At 41.7% G+C, this 17,903-nt stretch overlaps 1 protein-coding gene across 1 annotated transcript in view; it reads right to left on the minus strand.

The window, feature by feature from the left end:
• Positions 1-17,903, minus strand: part of MAP4K4 (mitogen-activated protein kinase kinase kinase kinase 4) — a 3,343,981-nt gene that overhangs the window by 1,677,958 nt on the left and 1,648,120 nt on the right. The gene's annotated exons all lie outside the window — the stretch shown is intronic.

A 17,903-nucleotide genomic window follows, 5' to 3' on the forward strand; every position in this document is an offset into this window, starting at 1 on the left:
GAGGTTATGAAGAAGAAGGAGCAGCTAGAAGACCCTGCAAGACAGCAGAGGCAAAGCCTGCCCTAGACTTAGAGTACAAAGGGAGGTTATAGTGTTTGGAAAAAGTATGCACAGAGCTCCAAGTGGCATCCTCCAGAATGTCCTTGGTAGGAACTCCTCTGAGGAAGGCTGCTGAAGTGGCAGCTGCTCTAGTAGAATGAGTCCTGACGGTACCTGGAATCTGTTTTCCATAAAGAGAGTAACAATATCTTATTCCATGAGCAATCCATTTGGAAATAGTTTGCTTAGAAATAGCTTTACCTAGAGAACTGGAAGCAAAAGAAATAAGCAATTGATCTGATTTTCTGAAACTTTTAGTTTTGTCCAGGTAAAAACTTAGTTGCCTGTGTACGTCCAATGAATGTAAAATCCTTTCCCCCTTATTTTGGGGTTTTGGAAAAAAGGTAGGAAGGTGGATAGTCTGATTTAGAGCCACTCTAGAAACTACCTTAGGCATAAAAGTAGGATTGGTCCTCAAGGAAACTCTGTCCTGATGGAAGATGAGGTATGGTTCTACGGCCATGAGGGCTTGTAACTCAGACACCCTTCTGGCAGAAGTCAAGGCCAACAAGATAGCTGTCTTCCAGGATAAGAACTTAATGTCCGCAGAAGCAGCAGGCTCAAAAGGAGGCAAAGTAAGCTTTTCCAAGACATAGCTGAGATCCCAAGGAGGGACAGGAGGAGTTCTAGGAGGTTTTAAATTCTTAGCTCCTCTCAGAAATTGCCTAACCAGCTGATGTGAAAAAATGGGAGGATCACAATTGAAATGAGCCGAAATAGCAGAAGCATGAGTTTTAATGGAAGAAAATGAAAGACCTTTAATCAAAAGGTCTGACAGATAAAGTAGAATAGATGAAATATCAGGTATTAAAGGATCAGAGCCTCGATCCTGCATCCAAATACAAAATCTTTTCCATTTAGAAGCATAAGATTTCCTTGTACTAGGACGCCTAGCTTCCAAACGAACATCCAAAACTTGTTTAGGAAGAGAAGAAGGAATCAACTGCCTTTGATAAGCCAAGCTGCCAGGCAGAGAGTCTTGATTTGAGAGTGAAATACCTGACCCTGATGCTGGGACAGTAGAGAATGGGACAGAGGAAGACTCCAAGGAGGGTCCAAGCAAAGGTGCAGTACCCTCGAGGAGGCCTGTACAGCATCAAAACCACATTGCAAAGAATGCTTACCAAGCCTCTGCAAAAACATCTTCCACCACATTCAACACAGCAAGAATTCAATCAGAGTAATCCTGGCCTTGGAATCATCCACATCAGAATCAGAATATCTGAACACTGTTTCAAAACTATCAAACTCCAAGAGAGGGAAGAACAGTTACCTGAAGCCCCCTCAGCCTGGCTCCTACCTCCTGAGAAGGCACATCCTGTAACAGTAAAGTTTCTGCTGAGACTCCATGGGAACTCCTGGCAAAACCTCTGGCTCCACTGAGACTGCGGTTCATCAACCCTAACCTAGGGTTTTTTGTTTGCGCCTTGCTTCTTGGACGGCGGGCCGAGAGCACATGCTTTTTATACCCGCATGCTTCTCCCTCAACTAACCTGGCACAGTCTAACCTCCTCTTAATAGCGCTTACAAGAAATACAGTTATTCACTTTTTCTGACATCCGTAAAAATACTGAGGCAAGTTTCACTTTTTTTACGACATCCGTAAAATACTGAGGCAAGAAAAGCCAACTCTGTTTCTCCGTTTCTCGAAATATCCAACCTGCACTGGACTGCAGCAATGGAAGACGAAGAACATCTGACGAGGCCATTTTGGGGCTATCAAAATAATCAGTCTTGGTTTGTCTAGCTATATCTTTAGCAATACTCGAGGCAGAAGAGGAAGAGGAGGGAAGGCATATCCCGAAAGATTCCTCCAGCTGAAGGACGGGGCATCCACTTTCCAAGCTGTCTTGTGGAAGGACCTGGTGCAAGAGAGAGGCAACTGATGGTTGAGATGGGATGCAAACAGATCTATATGAGGACAGCCCCAAACTGCAGTTATCTTGCTGAATACGTTGGGGTCCAACATCCATTCGTGAGGATCCAAAATGTTTCTGCTTAGGCTGTCTGCTAAGAGATTTTGTTTTGCAGGAATGAACTGTGCCTGAAGATCCAGATTCAAATTTAGAGCTGTGTCCCATAAGGTCATGGCAAGTCTGCAAAGGGGGTAAGAGTGAGAGCCCCCTTGCTTGTTTATGTACCACATGACTGTGGTATTGTCTGTTCGAATTAGCAGAGGCCCTGGCTTCAAACGAGTCTGGAAGGCTAGAAGAGCATTTTGGACTGCTAACATTTCTTTCAAGTTGATGTGCCATAGAAGGTGTTTGTTTGTCCAAGAACCCTGTTGGCATTTGTCTAGAAAATGAGCTCCCCATGCATAATCCGAGGCGTCCGTGGTTATGATCTGAGTAGGTTGAGGTAGACGAAAGGGCTTGCCTTCATTCAAAACACACGCCCTGGACCACCAAAGGAATTCCTTCTGGAGGCAGGGAATCAGTGGAATCATTGTATCCAGACTGTGGCAATGTTGAGACCATACACTCTTTAGGTACCATTGAAGTTTCCTCATGTGAAGCCTCGCATTTGGAATCAACAGGATGAAAGAGGCCATGTAGCCCAGAGCCTGCAGGAATTTCCTTGCAGTGAGCTGAGTCAATGCTGCCAAGTTCTTGAAAATTGTAGCCAGCTGTAACCGTTTTTCTGGAGTAAGGAAGGCCTTCTGTAAACTTGTGTCCAAAACAGCTCCCAAGAAGGTCATTCATTGAGAAGGAATCAAATGTGACTTTTTTGTGTTCACTAAGAATCCCAGTATAAGAAGAAGACGTTGAACAAAATGCAGATGTTGAAGTAGAAGGTCTTCGGTGTCTGCCTGAATTAGTCATCCAGATAGGGGTAAATCTGAATCCCCTGAAGTCTGCAATAAGCTACTACTGGAGCCAGGCATTTGGTAAAAACTCTGGGCGCAGTAGATAAGCCAAATGGCAGTACAGAGAATTGGAAGTGTCTCGAGCCTGCCTTGAATCCGAGGTACTTTCTGCATTGTAGCCTTATGGGGACATGTAAGTAAGCATCTTTTAAGTCCTATGTTACCATCCAAGCATCTTGTGAGAGCACTGGGAGAAGTTGTTGAAGTGTAAGCATCTTGAATTTTGGAATTTCAAAAAAGGTGTTTAATATTGAGAGGTCCAGAATAGGTCTCCAGGAGTTTTGTTTTCTTGGGACCAGAAAAAGTCTTGAGTAAAAACCTTTCCCCACCTCTAAAGGTGGAACAGGTTCTATGGCTCTTAAGGCTAATAAAGCGTCCACTTGATTTAAGGCCTCTGTCCATTGATGTTTTGGCAGATCTGGCCAGCCGGAAGGCCTTGGCAGAGTGTGAAAGTGGAATCTGTAACCTTTCAAAATCACGTCCCATTTGTCCTGAGTAATGTGAGTCCAATTTTGGTAAAAAAGAGAAAGTTTTCCTCCGAGAGGGGCATCCAGGAAAGGAGGACCTGAAGCCCAACAGAGGGAGTCATTGAGTCTGCTTTCTTTGGGTTTGGGATCTGTCTTCTCCCCTTCTAGGTGAAGAAGCAGTCCACTGCCTAGATATGTAAGAGGCCTGAGCCTGCGACCGACCTCTGGAGCGTCTATATCTTCCCCTTTGAGGCCTGTCAGAGGTGGGAAAAGACCAATTTTTGGAGGGCCAATTTCTGGAAAATCTAGGAGGCTGTACTTGCAAGAAATCTTTTACAGTCTGCATAGACTTGGCTTTTTCTTCCATCTTTTTAATAACCTCCTCAGCCTTAGACCCAAATAAGACATCATGCTGAACAGGGGCATCAAGCAATTTTGCCTTAACTTGTTCAGGTAAATTCTGCTCACGAAGCCAAGCATGTCTCCTGATAACAGTACCAGAGGCAGCCGCCCTGCAAGAAGCCTCTAAGGCATCAAAACCACAATGTAAACTATGTTTGCTAACTTGTTCAGTAGCATGCAACACATCCTGTAATTCTTTGTCCTCAGCACATGCAGGAAAAGTAGAAATAATTTGTTTTAAAACAGATAAAAGAAACTGTTGATACTTAAACATGTGAAACTGGCAATTTAAAGCTCTAATAGAAAAAGTAGCTAAAGTATAAACCTTTTTGCCCCACCTGTCCAAGGCACGAGAATCCTTTTCAGAGGGTATAGGATTCTTAGAGGAGGTGGCCTTAGCAGCCTTGGAACCCTGCGAAATAGTTTCAGGATCAGCAGAAGGGTTCTTGAATAAGAACTGATGGGAATCAGGAACCCTGTAAAATCTATCAGGCTTGGAAGGAGCAGGCGGCATGGAATCAGGATTCAAGTTAGCTTCAGAGAAGGCATCATCCACAATGTCAAGTACAGGAGGAATAGCTAAAGGCCTGTGCTGAGGAAGAAGGAGAAATTCCCTGAGTCTCTTTTTGGAAGCAGAATAATCCTGACCTTCCCAATGAAAATGCTCCCTCATCTCATGCAAGGTCTCCCCAAAAGAGAAATCTTCAGGGGGAGAGGCAGAGGGAACAGAATCCTCTGCATCCGAATCCTCATAAGGAGGAAAGGAGTAATCCTGATCAGAGGAAGAAACAGAAGATACAGAAGCCTGATCAGAAGAATCATAAGGGATATCCTGTCAGGGCCTTTTCTCAGGAGGAGGGTGAGAGCCCCTAATCATAGTTCATAAATCCTCAGCCATCCGAAGTAATTGCTTCTGAGTCTTAGGAGCTGAATCCGAAGAAGCTTGAGTAGAAAGTCTGGGTTTAACAGGAGTCTTTGACTTGGCTTTTGTCTTTGTGGAAATAGTAATGTGTGAAGGCCTGAAGACCCCCTCAGAAGCCGGTACCTGCATAGCGGTTCCGGATCCATCTGAAGGAGCGACGTCCGAAGGTCCTGCAGCAGACAAATTACTAGGCCTAGTTGGCTCACCATGTGAGTCCGTGTCGGCCATCGGTTCTGAAGTGGCGGACGACAGGGGCTGCAAAAGCGCCTCACTGACGACCGCCGAACCCGAAGCTGGCTCCGGCTGCAAAGTATCCTGTTTGGACCTCGGAGGCTTGTCCTTGTCTTTGCGCTTCTTCTGCAATCCGGTAGTCGGTAAAGTATCCGACGACATCCTATAATTAAATCGTCTACCGAAGTAATTCAAGGCCCAATCGTACCTACGCTTGATAGTGCGAGAATTAAACCTGGCACAGAACCGACCACAAAAAACGTCGTGGTCAGGGCCTAAGCAAGGTAGACAGTAAGAGTGGAAATCTTTATGAGGTATTTGTTTTCCACACGATACACAATTAACTTTTTCTGACATCGGAGGAGCAAGAAAAAAGTTTTCCCAACGGGGTACTTAGCTTTGAGAAGAGAAGTAAAAAACTTTGGACCGACGACAATCACACCACGCTGTCTTGAAAACGCCAACCAACAACTAGCGAACTGCTTTGCACCGCATGGCAAGAAAGACTGGAGAAGATGGCGTCGGCTGTCAGCTTTATACCCATGCGCTCTGACGTCAGGGTTCTAGCTGATACAGCCGACGCCGGACCCAGACTTTGATATTCTGGCCGACCTCGGGCTGCCTGCCGGCAGGAGTACCCTACAGTTATGACTGCAACAGTGAAACACGAAGAACATCTGGTTATTCCCATTGTGATTCACCATCCAGATTAGATTAACAGTTAAATACATATAAAATTTAAAGTGCAATTCCAGAGGGGTTAATAGAAACAAGATAGCACAAGGGTGACATGATGTAGATTTGAACATTACTTACAGCTTCTCATTTACTAGAGATTAGTATACTGAAACACTTTATCACCATTAAAATGGCTATTCATTACTGCATGTTATTATTAGAAAGCTGCTAAACTACTTGCGCAGAAACCAGTTACTCATAGTGGAATACAATTTAAGAAAGTAATAAATCATATCAATTAAAGTCGTAACCAAAATCGATATATATTTTCTGCAATCAACACAATACTAATGCAAAAACAGAGTTTGGTGTTCATACATACACATAGGTTAGTAAAACAGCTGACAATCATCAGAAGCAATATAAAGAAAAACATACTGGCTTGAACATGGATTCATGCCATGAATTTACAAAAGTTAAAGGTTTCTGTAACCAAGACATCCCACTACGCTTTTTTCACTAGAAAAAACATCAAGTCAACAAAAAATATGGTAAACCTAATAAAAAGAAGATATATGAGGCACTCCCACAAAGAACAATTGGTTTCTCCAGTGATTGGTTACTTTTTGGCACTATTGCCATGGAAGATCAGATCAGTGGTTCAAAATATTAAGCAGCAAGTACATAACTTCTTTCTCCCCCTGCAAACTCAGTGGTTACTCATCTGTGCTGCCTACTACCATTTCTAAGGAGACTTAACTAATATTTATATTTCTGGCTGCAGAAAGCACCATACAGTTATTGTAGCTGCTTCCTGAATGTCAGTTCAAGACCTGACTAATCAAAGTAACATTCTGTTGAAATTAGGAAATAATATGAAGAAGAGTAAAGTGAGGAACAGGGCATCCCAGTATACATCATACATACAAGGTCTTGCTTAATATAACATGTTCCTAAGTCACAAACTTGAGCAATTACTATCATTTTAAATAAATATTTCCTTGAGTAAAAGGGCTCAAAATAATAATCCGTTTCAGAGTACAAAACTAAATGGCCTTTGGTTGCTAATAAAGGGAATTTTCTAGTGTGTGCTTCCTAGCAGATTATTTGGGTTACTTAGGCATCTGATATCTGTGTTCTGATCTTACATAGTTTATGTCCCTCACCTTTCAAAATATGAATACATAGATTTTTGGAAATGGGGAGAAAAGTATTTTAAGGTACTTCTGCTTCAGTTATGTCTGACAGACAAACTGCTAGTCTGAACATTACCAGATATTTTAACAGACATTTACACAGCTGAAAAAAATTGGAAAAAATTGAGTAAAATGGATTAAGGTTTGCTAGCTAATCGCTAAAATAGTTCATAACGCTAGGAAAATGAAATTGTTTTTGACAGTCTTGTCATGACATCACTATGCAAACATGCAACTCTGCCTCTCCTAAAAGCCAATGGGAAATGAAAACTTGTCTAAACAATATGCTCTCTTTCATTTTTAGTACTGGCTGATTAAAACCCAATTTGGAAAGGCATGAGTAATTTTTTTCAATATAAAAAAAATAAAAAATTATAACTTTGACCTTTTTTTTTTTTTGGCTTCTCTGAGGCAGTAATGAAAAAGTAAAACAGTTGCAACATGCTGCTATTGAATGAAGTCCAATTTTCACAAACTGTGGCATGGAAAAGTAACAGATGCTGATTAAATGACTGTCCCACACTAGATACAAAAGTACCCTAAAATCAAAGGGTTTACAATCTGACAGACTGAAGCAAAATTGCTTTACACAAACTGCTTTTGTTTTTGAAAAAAAAAAAATGGTACACAATAAACTGACAGTGCTGAAGGAAATCTCACGGTAATTCAGGAAGGCAGGCTTCTTCAGCTGCTCCATTTAAGCTTCTAGAAAATAACACAGCTTATTTTCACAGAAGTTGATAAAATTAGTGTAAAGAGTAGAGTAGTTTGTTAAAAATACAATTGTCAAAAAAAAGGAAGTGCAAATAACGAAAACCAAGGATAGACATTTTGGAAGAGTTAACAGATCAAATGGATGCAGATGTGAAATGAAAAAAAAGATGAAAAGTGCAAAGGCAACATTGCTTGGGGTAATTCCATAGTCTCTGCTGGCTGGATTTTGTTGGCGCTCCAAAAGATAGTGCTAAAATGGCAATTTCCTGCAATAAACTAGACCATGATGATGAAGTTGACATTTTGAAGGTTTCTATTTGAAGCAAAAATATTGTGTAGTAAAGCAACAATTTATGGAAAGTCAGCAACACCTACATAACAGCTGGATGAATTAGAAAAGTGTGCTGTCAGGGGAAAAAAGTGAGTAATATGGTCTCAAAATGTGGAGGACGAAACTGTGTTAAATACATGAAAAGTAATTCTGCAAACTGTTTTCAGTGAAAATAATCAGCAATGAGAAAGATTACCTATTTTCCTCAGCAGCACTTGGCATAACTGCTGGGAAACAGAGAATCATCATGCTTATCTGAAAACATTTTTTTTAAAGACGAGGTAGTGTCAACTTTAGAGGCTAGAGCAAGAGAGGTATTTTTCGACCAAAACTTTTCTGGACAAAACATTCAACATGTAACTTTTTTATGCCAACAGGGAAGGCCTATCAATAAATTAAAAATTACATATCTGCCTCTTCTCAAGGTGTTTCCTAGCTGACAGAATGTGAGTATTTGTTGAGCTGGGGAAAGTATTAGAGTGGGGTTTTCAGGCTGCATACATAATTGAAAGCAGTGAGATTACTCAAGGACTCTAAAACATTATTAATGCACAAATTTCAACCATGAACATATGAACAGCAGCAAGCTGATCACCTACAGAATGTAGATAGTGCTCCAGAATACAAGGCTTCAGAGAGATGCAGTGGAAAAAATAATTTAGAACTGATATTAGGAGGTTTCTGGGGCTACTTACTTACATTTTGATACCACACTGTTTTCTTATTTAAATAATTTCTCAAGATAAATACTTCTTCACTATAAATTATCAAGAATGAACAACAGAAGGATGACTTACAATACTGTGAAAAATCCAAGAACACAAATACATTAAAATGAGGTATTGGACAATTGCTGCAATTCTGTTAACAGTATATATTATGTGTGTGTGTGTGTGTGTGTGTGTATATATATATATATATATATATATATATGTGCGTGTGTGTGTGTGTGTGTGTATGACACACACACACACACACATACATATATAAGACAACTGAGTATTTTATTAAAAGGTCTGGAAAACTGGACTGAAAAGATGTCTGCTCATTGATCAGCAGCTTAATTTCATCTCTCCCACTGTGAAAATAGAAACAGAGGTAAAGGCCAGTAACTCTGCCAGTTTTAGTAAATTCAGTACACTGCCTGGATGCCAGCAAAGAGGAAACTTAGGAGAGCCTGAAAGAAAATCACCTAGAAAAGGTGAAGAAAAAACACTGACTGTGAAGAATCCCACAATAGTAAAAAGCAGTTCAAGCTCCAGCTTTGGTACAAGACATGGCTTCCAGTAATCTAGAGGAAAAATAAATCAATGTACTCGGAGCTTATTAAAATAAATGAAACACTGGAGTAGTATATCAACTGAAATAGCAAAAGGCTGGAAAAAAATGGAAGAAGCTTTAAAAAGCTATTCAGATCTACTGATTGTTGTATCTTTCGGCTTTTCCCGGTTAGGGGTCGCCACAGGGGAACTCCGGTCCGCTAATGATTGGCAGTAGATTTTTACGTACAGAGTTGCCAGCCCTGATGCACAACCTTCAACGAAAGTATGCCCATTCACGCATGTCTCCACACAGAAGACGCTTTAACTGAGAATCAAACAGGGTGTCTTACTGTGGGGCGACAATGCTACCACAGCACCACCACCGCTACAAAATCACAGGTCAGATGAAGAAAAGGCTGGATGAGTACGAGACTGCTGAAGAGCTGTTTCAAAAAAACTGTAGAGTTAGAGGACAGAGCATGCAGAGGAAAAGATTTTTCTGCTGTAGCCGAGAAATTGGAAGGAAAAGACTATTCATTTTATGAAAGCAGATAAAAGCAACTAGGCTGGTATTCTGCAGCAGGCTTTGTAAATTGAAAGGGCACACAGTTCATATGCTCCCCCGGCCATAAAACTAGCCAAGATCTATATTAACAATGATGTAATCATGCATGCAGAAAGAGCTGATATTGTCAAAACTGCGAAAGAAGGGCAAAGTATTAAAAATTAGAGGTAGTGGAGTGTTTGTGGAAAATAATTTTTCACTGTACACCAGGCAAAAGAAGCAAATTTATCTCAGCAATCAAGGAATGTCAAGAAGCAGGTGCGATATTCAAGCTGTTGAATCCAGATATCTTCAGAATATTTTTTCCCGGGAGTTTTAAAGTAATTTTTTGATGCAACTCAGGTTAAGAAGGAAATACAAAGTTTGTCCAGCAAAAAGGGAGCATTTAAACAGAAGGGTACTCTGCCTCTCATTCTTCTGATAATATAGCTCAAAAAGAGACTTTACCAGTGAAACCGTTTCCAATGTTACAAAGGACAATGCTTGAGAAACAGAGAAAAGCACAGGAGTTGACTAGAAGAATCAGGAGTAAACTGGACTTGAACCAGAGTTTGCGGCTGGGAGAGGGAGATAAAGAGGAAGAAGACTAGCAACACTGAAATTAGTGAATAAATGTAAGATTATGAAGTATCAACCACATTTGTGTGAAACATAGCTTTACAAGAACAGTTAAGCTTGTCAAAGTACATTAAAAGGAAAGAAAAAGGTAACCAAGTGAAATGAGCGTTGTTCTTAACCGTGCTTGTATAAAATATTTCATGTTATAAATCACATATAATATAGCAAAGCATTTTCAGTTAGTGTATGTGATAAAGATACTAAAGTAAACAAGTACCTTTTTTCTCTCTAGTTTTAAGAATTGTAGGCATTACAAAGGAAAAAGAAAAGAAAGGCTGGACAAAAGCATGTTCAAGTTAGTAAGCTGAAATCCTGGCCTGTACAAATGCACATATTATATTTGTAGAGTTGATATTTTTTCTCTTACTTTTGCATAGGCAAACGCCTGGATTAATGTCCCTGGCTAAATAGGTTTTTGTGTAAGCAAGTAAGTTAGAGAAATAATAATGCCTACTTGCTACAGGAGACACATTTGAAAAGAAGTGAGCATGTGAATTTGATGAAGGCTTTCAGGATGGATATTCAGCATAGTATCAGAGGCAAAGGAAAAGGGGAGTACATGCATTAATTGCTAGAGGAGCTCCAATACTGATAGAAGAGGAAAAAGATAATAATGGTAGATTTGTGGACATAATGGGCTACTGGCAAAGAAAGATTACACCGGCATGCATTTTATATAATCTACCTAAAACTAAAATGGAGGTTAAGAAAACTTGGGGAGAAAAAAAATCAGCTTTCAGCAGAGAACATCACCTATGGGGGGGGGGGGCTTGTGAGGTTATTATGGATTTAGTACAGAAAATAGTCAATCAAGGCCTTCTGCTCTGGTTGGTTTGGCTATGATGGGGGTGGAGTGGTGGAGGTAGTAGGACGAGTCACCAAATAGGATATCAGAAAATGTTGTTGCTATATGTAATGTAGAATGGGAGGGAAGACACTGTGCACTATGATGAAAACTGGTTGACAATGCCCTGACTTGTACATTTTTGCCCTCTTGCATGGGGGACACATTTACCCCCAGAACTGTCAAATGGGAGGTGCACATGGCATATAATTGATATGTCAAATAGCTACAGCAAATATAGTTTCCTCCAACTGAAAAATGGAACCCCATGAACAACAGTGAAGTGCTTTGACAACTGTTAAGGAAAAATATATTGTCTCATGATTATTCTTCAAAAAATGTATATTCACTTGCAATTTCTTCACAAAATAAAGAAGATACGTCTTACCATAACGTTCCATCTGTATTGTCCAGTTTCACTAATCCTTGACCGTGGGCTCAATTCCGAGCCTCAGAACCAACTCGGCCATTTATTTCAGCTTGTGCCTTACAAAAGCCTTGAGCTAGGCTCTACCCATGATGCACCTCAGTAAATTACCTCAGATCAAGTTTGCCTATAACAGCGACAGACAGATAAAAGCAATAAGTAAGAGACCATATCCAATTCCGTATTATGAAGCCAGTCTTTAGGAGTATTTGGTCCACTAAAAGTTTTAGGTAGGGAGAAGGAGGGGGGAACTCAAGAATTAGTGAAGTTCGACAACACAGATGGAACATTATGGTAAGAGAGAACTTCTTTATCTGATTTTGTCAACATGCACATCATCCTTGACTGTGGGACAGAGCCCCTAGCTACCTGAATCCTGGGAGGTGTCATGGAAGACTATTCCGGAGCACCATTGAATGGAATGATGCACGTCCTCTAGAGACCTGGTCCATGAATAACAAAGACATGAGGAGATACCCATGTAACTGCTGCACAAATGTCATCTAAAGGAGCTCTGGCATAAAAAATTGCAGAAACTGCTACAGCTCTTGTTGAATGAACTTTCACAGATGTGGTGGTTGAAGTCCCTTTCAATTATAAACAAATCAAATGCAATCCCCAAGCCATTTAGCTATACTAAACTTAGAAAGTTACCCAGAGAAAGTGAGGAAGATGCAACAAACAATTGGTCTGATTTCCTGATATCTTGCATTCTGTGAAGGTAAAAATGTAATTGTCTGTGGACGTCTAATAAGTGCAGACAGTACTCTCCCTTACTGGAGTAATTAGGGAAAAAGGCTGGTAGATGTAAAGTTTGATTGACATTATATTCTGAAACAATCTTCAGCAAAAAGGAATGATTAGTTCTAACAGAAAAACTGTCCTTGTGAAATATTAAATAGAGGGGCTTGCAGGACAAATCTTGAATTTCTGATACTCTTCTGGCCGAAGTGATAGCTAGTAAAAACAGTTTTCCAGGTCAAAAATTTTAAGTCACAAGTAGCTGAAGGTTCAAACGGGGATAAGGTGAGAGACTGTAGGACCAAGGGTAAATTCCATGGAACACTGGGTTCTTGAATAGCATAAGGGTTCTTTCAAAAAGGCCTTGCACAGTTTATGAGAAATCAGTGTGAAGACCCATCAAAACCAAGATGGAAGTTGGATACCACAGCTAAACGTTCTCTAACTATGGAAATGGAAGAGCCAGACTGATAAAGACAGGTCAGAAATTCTAAAACTTTATCCACAGGAGCTGCGTAATGGTCAATATCACTGTCAAGAGCCCATCTGGCAAATTTTTCCCATTTAATATGGTACAGCTTTCTAGATGAAGGCCTGTGATGAGCTAGAATGACTTGCTGACTGGTGATGTGACGGAAGAAAGCCCAGCAATCATGGGAATTGGAGAAGCCATGCAGTGAGCTTGAAATGCTGGAGATTCAGATGAACCATTCCCTCTGGGTAAGATAACAGATCTGTATGTGGGTCCAGAATCCAAGGTTTCCAAAGTAGATGAGGCCAAATGAAGGGAAACCACCTCTGTCTAGGCTAGAAAGGGGAAATGAGGACTACTGCATTCTTCGACCTCTTGGTGTTCTTTAGAAACCTACATATCAAAGGAAAGGCATACAGAAGACCTGGAGGCCGATCGTGGAGAAGTGTGTCTGGGTGTCTACCCAGGAGGGAGGATTAAGGCAAAGTAACTGCTGCAATTGTTGTTTGGGGGGAAACAAAGAGGTCGCAGCAAGGTTGGCCCCAGTGCCGGAAAATCTTTTCCACCACTGTCGGATTGAGACCACTCATGAGGCATCAGGATAGTTCTTTTCAGTTTGTCTGCTATCACGTTGGAGCTCCCAGGAATGTGCATTGTTGTTAGAAAGTGGTTGGAAGAAATCACCCATTGCCAAACTCTGAGGGTTTCTCGACAAAGCGGATAAGATTTGGTTCTCCCTTGCTTGTTGATACACCAGACTACCGACATATCCGTTTGAATTCCCACTGCCATGCATTTGGTAAACATCCTGGGGGCTGCAGTGAGATCAAAGGCCAATGCTCTGAACTGATAGCGACGGTCTCCCAGCCGGAAGCACAGGAATCTTCTGGATCATTTGTTCATTTTTGTGTGACAATATGCATCCTGAAGATCTACAGACACATCCAATAGTCTTTTTCCAAGAACAGACGTACTAACTGCACCAAAACCATCCAGAACTTGGTTTTTTGAACTGATTTGTTGAATTGGTTGAGACCCAAAATGGGTCTCCAGTCACCTGTCTTTTTGGGAACTAAAAAGAATTGAGTAAAACCTGGATCCTTTCTGATCTGGGAGGACTTCTTGGATGTCTCTTGCTGAGCAGTTTTTGAATCTCTATGGCTCCTGCCTCCCTGTGACTGGGTGGAACTTCTGGGAGTCTTTTTTTGTGTTTTTGCATTGGTTGTAAGGGGAATGATGTAACCTCTGAAAATGATCCCCGGCACCCATTTGTCCATAGTCATGTGTAGCCAGGCAGATTGGTGCAGGGATAACCGTCCCCCGACTGCCTCCAGAGGAAGGCAATTGGGCCTCCATTCAGGAGCGCTGGTAGGAGTTACCAGAGAAAGAATCTCTGGACCCCTGGTTCTGCCAGCCACGTATGCTTCTAGAATGTCTTCCATCGTTACCTCCCCCTCCACCCTGGGAGATGTCTTTGGCATGCGAGTCCTAGAAAGGTCTTGGGACTTTTTGAACCACAGCTTCCCACTTCTCTGGTTCCTACAGTAGGGCCATTGAGGAGTAGAGAAGCATACGCCTATGGAAGTAAGTGTCTTCCCACCTTTCTCACATCTGGGAGTGTCTTTCACTTTGGATCCAAATAGGGATGATCCATCAGGGCGCTGACGAACAAAGATTTAAATGGCTCTACAAAGTAACAAGCGTAGCCAGGCATGTCTCCTGATTGCTATGCCTGATCCCGCTGCTCTTGTCATCCCTTCAGCTTCATGAGCAATAAGCCTCATGGACGAGTTGGCAATCGGTTCAAGGGTGGCAAGCTGAGAAGTAACTGTCTCGAACCCCTTCAGCTACTGCTCCTGTGAGATTATCTGAAAATTTCTTTAATTAGATCTTTCTGCAACATGGTGAAATGTGCCATGTAATTCAAAGACCTTAGAGCAAAGGTCGATGAAGCATAAAAGCACTTCCCAAACCTATCCATAGCCCTAGACTCCTTGTTAAGAGGATGGATAGTAGGATTTTCTTCCGCAAGTTCCTTTTTTGTGGCTGCCACTACCCCCATGGAGTCAACTAGGATACCCTTGGCCCAATGTTGCTCGTCCTTAGAGGCAGATAGAATTCAGTCAAGTCTCCTGGGGATTGGTTCAAGAGTCCAGAATCTTCCAGACTCACCGAGCGATAAGTTTAATAAGCGTGTCAGCTGGCGTAGAGATTCAAGAAGTAGAGGGCTTGGCACAAAAAGGCTCCAGGTAAACAGATACCTCTGAGAAAGGCTGAAAGGAGGTCAAGCCACCACTCTGTTTCAGGATTTCTAGGACATCCCAGAAGGAAACATCATGAGGCAGTGACTTGGGGGAACCTCCCCCTTCATTGAAACAGTGTCCTCAGTGAGAGACTCTTCAGGGGAGTCCAAGTGCTTCCTCTTGCACTTTTCCTTTGTAGGGACATCCTCAGTGGGATGGTTCGGGGAAGTATCTGAAGAGGAAACCACCAAGGTTGTTCTCTCCTGAGGCTTTTGTGCCCCCTGTCCCAGGGATGATGCTTGGTCGATGGGACAGGGATGATACTTGGCCTGACAGGGGTGGCAAGGACAGTCAACAATGGACAAAGCCTTCTCCATGATCCAAAAGGCTGGCTCTCCCCATAGAGGGATGGAAGCCCGGAACCGAAATGGACTCCTTCGGAACTATGGTCCCACCTCACACTGAGAAAGCTGTCTCCGAAGCAGAAGCCCGGGATGAGCTTATGAATGCCGAGGCACTGAGGGGCATGGACGGCTCCAAAAGAATCGACGCCGAACCCCGTCCCTCAGAACCAGCAACAAAGCCACAACCCAGGGAGGTCTCTAGTTCTGACAGACTGGAAGAGCTCAAGGTAATCCTTGGTTTTGGAGAAGAAATTCTAGCCAGTACAGAGATTATCGGAGCCAGGTGAACCAGTGCCAGGGACTCCAATGGCTCAGTAGGAGTTGGAGGAGGAATCTATGAAGGTGCAAAAGAAAGACCAGTTCCGGTGCCAAGTTGGCTTGGAAACGAAGGTGGATGCAAGCCCCTCACCATCAGGAGCTGATCGACCAGTCTTATGTCCTACTCCAAAAGACTCTTAGTGGACCAAATGGATGAAACAGAGTGAGACTTGTGTGGTCTCAGTTCCAAGAAAGGACTCTGTGGTCTACTGGGTGACCTATCAGTAAAGGGATCCACTGATGGCAAATATGTGATCTTTGGTAAAGATTTAACAGTAGACTGCTTTGGTACTAATAAAGCCACTGGTAACTAAGCTCCAGATGTCTGTTCTGAAATTTTTGTAGAGGTGGAATAGTCTCTGTGCCTATCGGTACAGAGTAAGCTGTTGACACTGTAGGTTGTATGGTCAATTTCTAGGGCAGTTCTGTGGAGCTTCTCGTAACTGAATGAAGTCTCTTTTCTGGCTTGGAAGAAGAGGAAGAGGAGGATGACAAACTGGCTTCCATTGTCGGTGCAGATATGGCCTCTTCAAATTCACCTTTCAGAAGTCCTTTTAAGATTAATTTATTTCTCTGCTCTAAGTCCTGACGGAGAAACCATGACAAATCACGCAGTCCTCCTGGAGGTGGACTCTGCCAAGGCAATAAACAACAAATACCTGCCCATCAGAATTTGGGCATCTTTCTTTCATACTTTTGGCACCTCTTGAAGCCAGAGGTGCTCTTAGAAGTCTTGTCAATTATACTAGAGAAAAAAGGCTTAGCACACAACACACACACACAAACACATACACACACACACACATATACACATACACACACACACAGGAAATGAGAGGGAGAACTCATTATATAGATAGAAAGGAGGGAAAAGGGAAGAAAATTACCAGCAATGGTAATAAGAAATGCCATAACAGTAAGTAAAGGAGAAAAAGTACCAATAATGGTACAAAAAGGACTAGCTAACGGTAAAAAGGAAGAAAGAGGAAAGAGACTCACATGCGCACTAAAAAGTCAGACAGAGGAGCAGGTAGAAATAGTGAAGGACTATGGAAAGCTATACAGAAAAAAATGAGAGAAATACAAAACAATTTACAGTAAATACAGTCAAAGTTCGAGATATAGGTCGGACACATCTGACACAACAAGTGGCAAATGAGATCTGAAGTAATTTATAGAAGAGCATCATGGGTAAAGCATAGCTCGAGAGTTCTGGAAGGTGCGAGCTAAAATAAATGGCCAAGTCAGTTCCAAGGCTCGGTACAGAGCCAACAGTCAAGGACGACGTAAAGACTGTCAAAATCACATTAAATGTTTATAATACGTTTATGTTAAAATCAAAAGGTAAAACCGATGCATGATTATGCAAAATATAGTTTCACATAACCTGTAGCTTTATATTTCAAGAGCCTTACAACTGCATTCTCTTTATTAGCAAATTATAGTGAACTGACAGATAACTGAAGGTAAAGTAAGTGCAGACAGTATGGCTTAAGAACGTCTATGGAGAAAAGAAAGAAAAACAATGTGCCACAAATCTTTTGCAAGTTCTGGCGCACTCACACTGAGGGATGAGTCAGTGCAAGGATGCCTGTAAAGACACTGTGTACTGGTACTAAATGTAACAAGGTCAATGGATAAGAGTCTTAGGCAGATGGTCTATGTTTTAAAAAGGTATATTGTCACGTGTTCACGTGAAGCTCTAAGCGAGGAGGACAAGAGCATATTATACTTTAAAATACATGGATTTGTTAAAAGCTAACAACTGAATTCTGCATGCATGAATTGATAAGAAAAGGCATAAAATATGAAGATCTTTATTACGGGAGACTGATCTAAAATTTAGTGAAGGCAGTCTCCCAGCGCTGTTTATGGAATAAACCAGTGCTTGAAACATCCTGAAGTGTTATTTTTGACTCAAGACTAAAAAGATGAAAATCTCTGATATTTATTTGTGTACCTTATCATTTGGTGCTGTGAATCAGATCTGAACTTTGGCATTGCTGCAGGGCAGTGCGGAATAGATTACAAGGGCTCAGCACAGTTCAGCAGGGCTCACCCCCATTATCAGAAACGTGCTGTTATTAAGGGCCAGTTGATTAG

The sequence above is a fragment of the Protopterus annectens genome, chromosome 5.part0 (genome assembly GCF_019279795.1).
Source record: "Protopterus annectens isolate FY-2018-M chromosome 5.part0, PAN1.0, whole genome shotgun sequence".
NCBI lineage: Eukaryota > Metazoa > Chordata > Ceratodontiformes > Protopteridae > Protopterus > Protopterus annectens.